The 6004-nt window shown below is 38.6% G+C and overlaps 1 protein-coding gene across 2 annotated transcripts in view; it reads right to left on the reverse strand.

The window, feature by feature from the left end:
- The window catches only part of PAPSS1 (3'-phosphoadenosine 5'-phosphosulfate synthase 1), a 98673-nt gene that overhangs the window by 91608 nt on the left and 1061 nt on the right, over positions 1–6004 (reverse strand). The gene's annotated exons all lie outside the window — the stretch shown is intronic.

Below are 6004 nucleotides of genomic sequence, written 5' to 3' on the forward strand. Positions count from 1 at the left end.
ATATATGATTTCATTTACAGAAAAGTTGGAATAGGGAAATCCAGAGACAGAAAGTAGATTATTGGTTGTAAGGAGCCTCAGAGGAGGAAGGGGTAGGAAAGAGAATGACTGCTCATGGGCATGGGATTTCTTTTTGGGGCAATGAAAATGTTCTAGAATTAAATATGGGTGATGGTTGTACAACTCTATGAATACACTAAGAAACAATGAACTGTGTGCACTTAAATGTATGAGAGAGAATGACACAAGGATGCAAGCATCGAAGAAAGAGAGAAGAGACAGAATGCGTACGTTCATCTAAAATTAGAAATTAGATTTTTGGATAATGTCTAATATTCCCACTATTTTTATTCAGTTAAAACTCATTTGGTAAAGAACTATATCCTTAAAAAATGATATCCTTAAAAAACGGTATTTCACAGAAATAATTACCACTTAGGCAAATACCAAAAAACGAAAAGTTATTATCTTCACTTAAATTATTTAGGAACTTGCTTTCAAAATAATTCAGGGGGGCAGCCCTGGTGGCGCAGCGGTTTAGCGCCGCCTGCAGCCCAGGGCATGATCCTGGAGACCTGGGATCAAGTCCTGCATCGAGCTCCCTGCATGGAGTCTGCTTCTCCCTCTGCCTGTGTCTCTGCCTCTGTGTGTGTGTGTGTGTGTCTCTATGAATAAATAAATAAAATCTTTAAAAATAATAATAATAATTCAAGGTTGGAGTTTCAGTTTTGTCATCAGTATACTATTAGTAATTGATCTGTCTCAAAGCAAAAGATGGTAACTTCCAAACTGATGGATGAGAAAATGTTACTATCAACTGGATTTTACTTTAAACTACTAATTTTTCATTTCAGTTATGCAATCAAAACTGTCTCCAGACACTGCCAAACGCCCCCCTAGGAGTGGCAAAATTCTATTTGGTTGCGAACCACTGGAGTAGAGAACTAGCCCTTTGAAATTCAATGTAACAGAGCAAAGCAAAGCTTATTTAATAATTCACATTTAGAGACACAACTATGAGAAGGGAAGGCTAACACTGCTGGTATCCTGCCAGAAGCCAGGGATGCAAAACTGCCCAGAACGATGATTCTAAACAGCTATTATCTCTTGAAATTTCCTTGCCCTGAAAGAAAGTAAAAATGAATACATAAATATGCATAGAGTAAAAAATGTTGGCAGTCATCCCAAAGTTACTATCTAGACCTGTCCTGTCCAATACAACTTTCTGAGACCATGAAAATGTTCTATACTGCACTGTCCACTACATTGGCACTAGCTACATATGGCAGTGTTAGCATGGGAAATGTGGCTAGTGCAACTAAGGAAAAGAATTTTTTATTTTACTTAATGTTAACTAAATTCAAGCTGCGACAGGTGGCTATTAACTATCAGATTAGACAACAGATATCCAGACCTTGCTATCATTCTTCTCGTTATTGTTGTTAATCAACATTAAGAGTACATTCTTAGCAGAGGTCCAACTTTCCCTCTTCTTTAGGCAATTTTTCCAGCAGCATCTCCCTGGCTTCCAGGGTAGGAAGATCAATACCTGACCCTGACCACAGTCAGGCCAATACTCTGAAGAATGAATATACTGGCCACTTCCTCAACTTTTCATCAGCTCTCTGCAAGCTTCTCTTTTGTCCAACTTCAATCTTCCCCAAAACCTAGAATGAGCTACTGGCCTTCTATGAAAGGCATCTAGGGACATATTGCTCAGAAAGGTAGAACTGGTAAAGGGAAAATTATCTTATTCATGTGTTTGCCTTTTAGTTCTCTTTCCCAGACAGAACACAATATCCATGAGAGTAGGTAGGACTATTTTTACCACTGCATCCCCCAGCACATAGAACAAAGGGTTGTACAAAGTTAGGTGTTAAATATTTTATTAATAAATAATAAGAACACCACCTTAAAGAGTGTTCATATGCCAGGCACCACCATAGTGCTTCAAAAAAATTGACTTATTTAAACCTTACTATGACTCTAGGAGGTATGTACTATTATCTCCATTATATTTTATTGTCCACATTATTACCTCTTAGGAATGAGGCACAGAGGTGTTAGGTAATGTGCCCAAGATCACACAGATGATAAGGGACAAAACTGTAATTTTTTTATTTTTAAGATTTTATTTATTTGACAGAGAGAGCACAGCAGAGGGAGCACCAGGCAAGAGGGAGAAGCAGGCTCCCCCCTGAGCAGGGAGCCGATGCAGGACTCAATCCCAGAACCCTGAGATCATGACCTGAGCTAAAGGCAGATGCTTAACCAACTGCACAACCCAGACGCCTTCAAAACTGTAATTTGAATGCTACCACATATGGAGCTTATTCGGTAACTTAAGCTGTGCTATTAATGTTATCTAAGGCTTTTAATATCTGAAGCATCCAAGCTTACTCTGTACCATACTCCTTATCCCTATTGTTATATGAGCTCAGTGTAGACACAAAGCATCTGTAATGAAATATCAGTACATAATACATAATAGCAGCATGCAACACAATACAGGGGTGCACAAACAACTCAGCAATGTACAAGAGCATGTGCACACAGAAAGGCCATACCATATGGTAAAGCAGCCCACAGCTCTGAAGATTTTAGCAAGTGAGAAAGGTTAACAGGCACCCCAGGCAGAAGGCTTATGCAAAACCATGAGGGTGGAAGGTACAGAAAGAAAGATGGGGCTAGAGATGCAAATTTGGGGAGTGGTGGGAGAGAGGGGACTGGAATGGCAAACCAGAGTGAGACTGTATATGCTTCTCAATGTCAGATCACTCTGCGGGCAGTAGGCTCCAGTTCTACTGTAAGGCAAGTCTAAGCAAGAAATTCAACCCAACATGATTCTACCAAACTGGTGAATAACACCTGAGCCTGAACTGAAAGACCCACATTTCCCTCAGCCCAGCTCACACACTCCCAAGAGCAGATAAAAGCTGATCCCATTGGAGAAAGATTCTATCAGATGGAGAATGCTATTCATTACATCCAATGCTTTGTCAGACTGAGCTAAGAAGGAAGCTAATTAATGGAGCAAGCTTACTCCTGATTTCTCTATACCATTCTTGTAGATGTATGGAGACATCTTCCTGTAATACTAAATAGCATTCTCCAATGCTATGACATTACATTTTCCCTTGTCTTTGCCTATCTCTCATGAATACATTTCTTTTACCTGCTCCCTCACAGGAGATACTACTCAAAGCATAGAACTTACTCTCATTTTTCTCTATATTCTCTAACTCAGATTTAACCATCAAATCTTTATTTCCAACTTTAACCTAAATCAATCCCTATCATTGTGTTGTCCACAGGCCCCTACCAAGTATTTGAAAAGAGGCTAGTCTGAACTGAGAGGTATATATGTAAAATACACAAGTAAAATATCTTAGTAATTTTATATTGATTATGGTAGCATTGCAGTTACATTTTTATTGAAGTCTGTTTTAGATATATTGGGGTAAATAAAATAATTATTAAAATTTATTTCAACCTGTTTCTTTTTACTTTAATGGGCCCTCTAGAAAATTTTAAACTATATATGTGGCTCACATTATATTTCTACTGGATAGCATATCTACTAAGGCTGCCCCTCACACACAGCATGCTTAAAACTGGATCCATCACTAACAAAATCTATGACCTCTCTATGCCTCGGTTTCTTCATCTATAATGGGGAAATACTAATTGGAATAAAGAGATTAACTGTAAAAATAAATAAGTAAATAAATAAATACCACACACAATACTTACCATATGCCAGACACTGTTCTACGTATTTTTCATATGTTAGCTTCTTTAAATCTTCCCAATACCCCAGTAAGACTAGCACTTCCATTTTACATAGGAACAAACAAGCACAGAGAAATTAAATGACTAGCCAAAGGTTACATGGTTAGTAAATAGTGGATCCCAGATCTGAGCACAGGCAGCATTAAATGACTATCTCTCATAACATCTACTTCAGAAATATCACAAAAACCAAGTTAATTTAGGTAAAACATTTCAACCTGTACCTGGCACACAGTAAACTCCTTCAGTGTTTAACTATTATCACCATTTCCCCAGTCCCCAACGTACTTTTCTGCATTTCTCAGCATGTCCCCACCTTTCTCTCCATTTCCCAGGTTAAAACCTCAGAATCAACTTTTAACCCGCCTCCCTCTTTTATCTCCTAATTTTAGTCAGCTACTTCTTACTCTTCTTTGAATGTTTTTAATGTACCTATTCCACTATTCCCACTACCACTTTAGCCTAACCTTGTACTCTCACAATAGGTGAATACCAAAAATAACTTAAATAGTGCTCATGTATGCTTCAAATCTACTAATTCATTTAAACCTCACTATAACCCTGTCTTTTCTCCAGGATTTCCACATCTGGGCTCTAGCAAGATCTAATGTTCTCAGTAGACCAGTCTTCATGGAAATCCAATTTTGTCATGTGATGGAAAATTTAAAGGTGTATGGGTTCTTTACACCACTGTCTATCAGCTGACTTAAGTATGTGAAAAAGAAATACGATGAATGTTCTCTATTGGGGAAAAAAAGACTTAGAAGGCCCATAAAATTAAAAATTCTAGTCTCTTCAAAAATCTCCCATGGAGGGACACCTGGGTGGCTCAGTGGTTGAGCGTATGCCTTCAGCTCAGGTCATGATCCCGGGGTCCTGGGATGAAGTGCCACATCCGGCTCCCCGCAGGGATGTTCTCCTTCTGCCTATGTCTCCGCATCTCTCTGTCTCTCTCATGAATAAATAAATAAAAATCTTTTAAAAAATAAAAATAAAAAATAAAAATCTCCCATGGAATTAAGTCTTAATTCAGCAGCCAAACATTAACAACTGCTCAATCTAGTCCCACACTACCCATTCAAACGTATCTCCACTCCTCAATAAAAATTCTCCAGAGTAGGGGCACCTGGGTGGCTCTGGTCAATTAAGCATTCAGCTCTTGGATTCTGCATAGGTCATGATCTTATGGGTCTTGAGATCCAGCCCTGCAGCAGGCTCTATGCTCATCAGGAGTCTGCTTGAAGATTCTTTCCCTCTGCCCCTCCTCCCAAACTTCTCCTGCATGTTCTCTAGAGCTCTCTCTCAAATAAATAAATAAAAATCTTTTTTTTTTTAATTCTCCAGAGTAGATAAGATTTTTTCATTGTCCCTGGAGTAAAAAAATAGTATTAATTCTTATCCTCAACCCTTAATCATTCATTGCCTCTCTGCCTCACAAATTTAAGCACATTTCTCCATAAACCTCCCCAAACACCCAAAATAAACTAATCTCTCCTCTAATTTATGATAAAACACGCCTTATACCACTCACTGTGGTCTGATATACTCAGTACCCGGCAAATGGCACTAACAAGCGCGACCAGGCCATGAGCAATTGGAAGGTAAGCACGGAACCCTTACTTTTTTATCTTCTCCATGAGCAGCACAGGTCTCTACAAAGCACACATGCACATACCGATTTGGCAAATAGTTAATAAATAAATTAGGGATGGTGTAACTGAAATTATCTGTAAATGCTCTTAAATTTAGACAACCTTATTTCCCTAACTAAAAAAATACTTCAAGGTACAGAAGTATTAGGTACACTAAGTAACATGGTAGTGGTTTCACCGCATCTTCAAATTCATTATCTTTACTCCTCAAAACAGCCCAGTGAAGTGCACACTATTACACCCTTGTTAAGTGGGCTACGGTTTAAAGAAATATTTTTTCTCAGGAGCCCTCAGCTACTAAATGGCAAAGCTGGGACCACAGACCAGGCCAGTAGTCCAGCGCTCTTTCCAATGTTGGAATTCACCTTTTATCTCCTTTTTCTCCTTATCACATAAGGTCGAATAACTAAAAGGAGAAAGGAATCAGATGAAAATCCTTGGTAACAAGATACGGTAAATTCACGACTTCAAATGAATTATCTGCCTGAGATGGCTTTTTTTTTTTCTTTGACTCATCGAGGGCAATGATGATCCGCAAGGCTGCCTTTAAAATTAAACCT

Source organism: Canis lupus, chromosome 33 (genome assembly GCF_048164855.1).
Source record: "Canis lupus baileyi chromosome 33, mCanLup2.hap1, whole genome shotgun sequence".
Classification (NCBI taxonomy): Eukaryota; Metazoa; Chordata; class Mammalia; order Carnivora; family Canidae; genus Canis; species Canis lupus.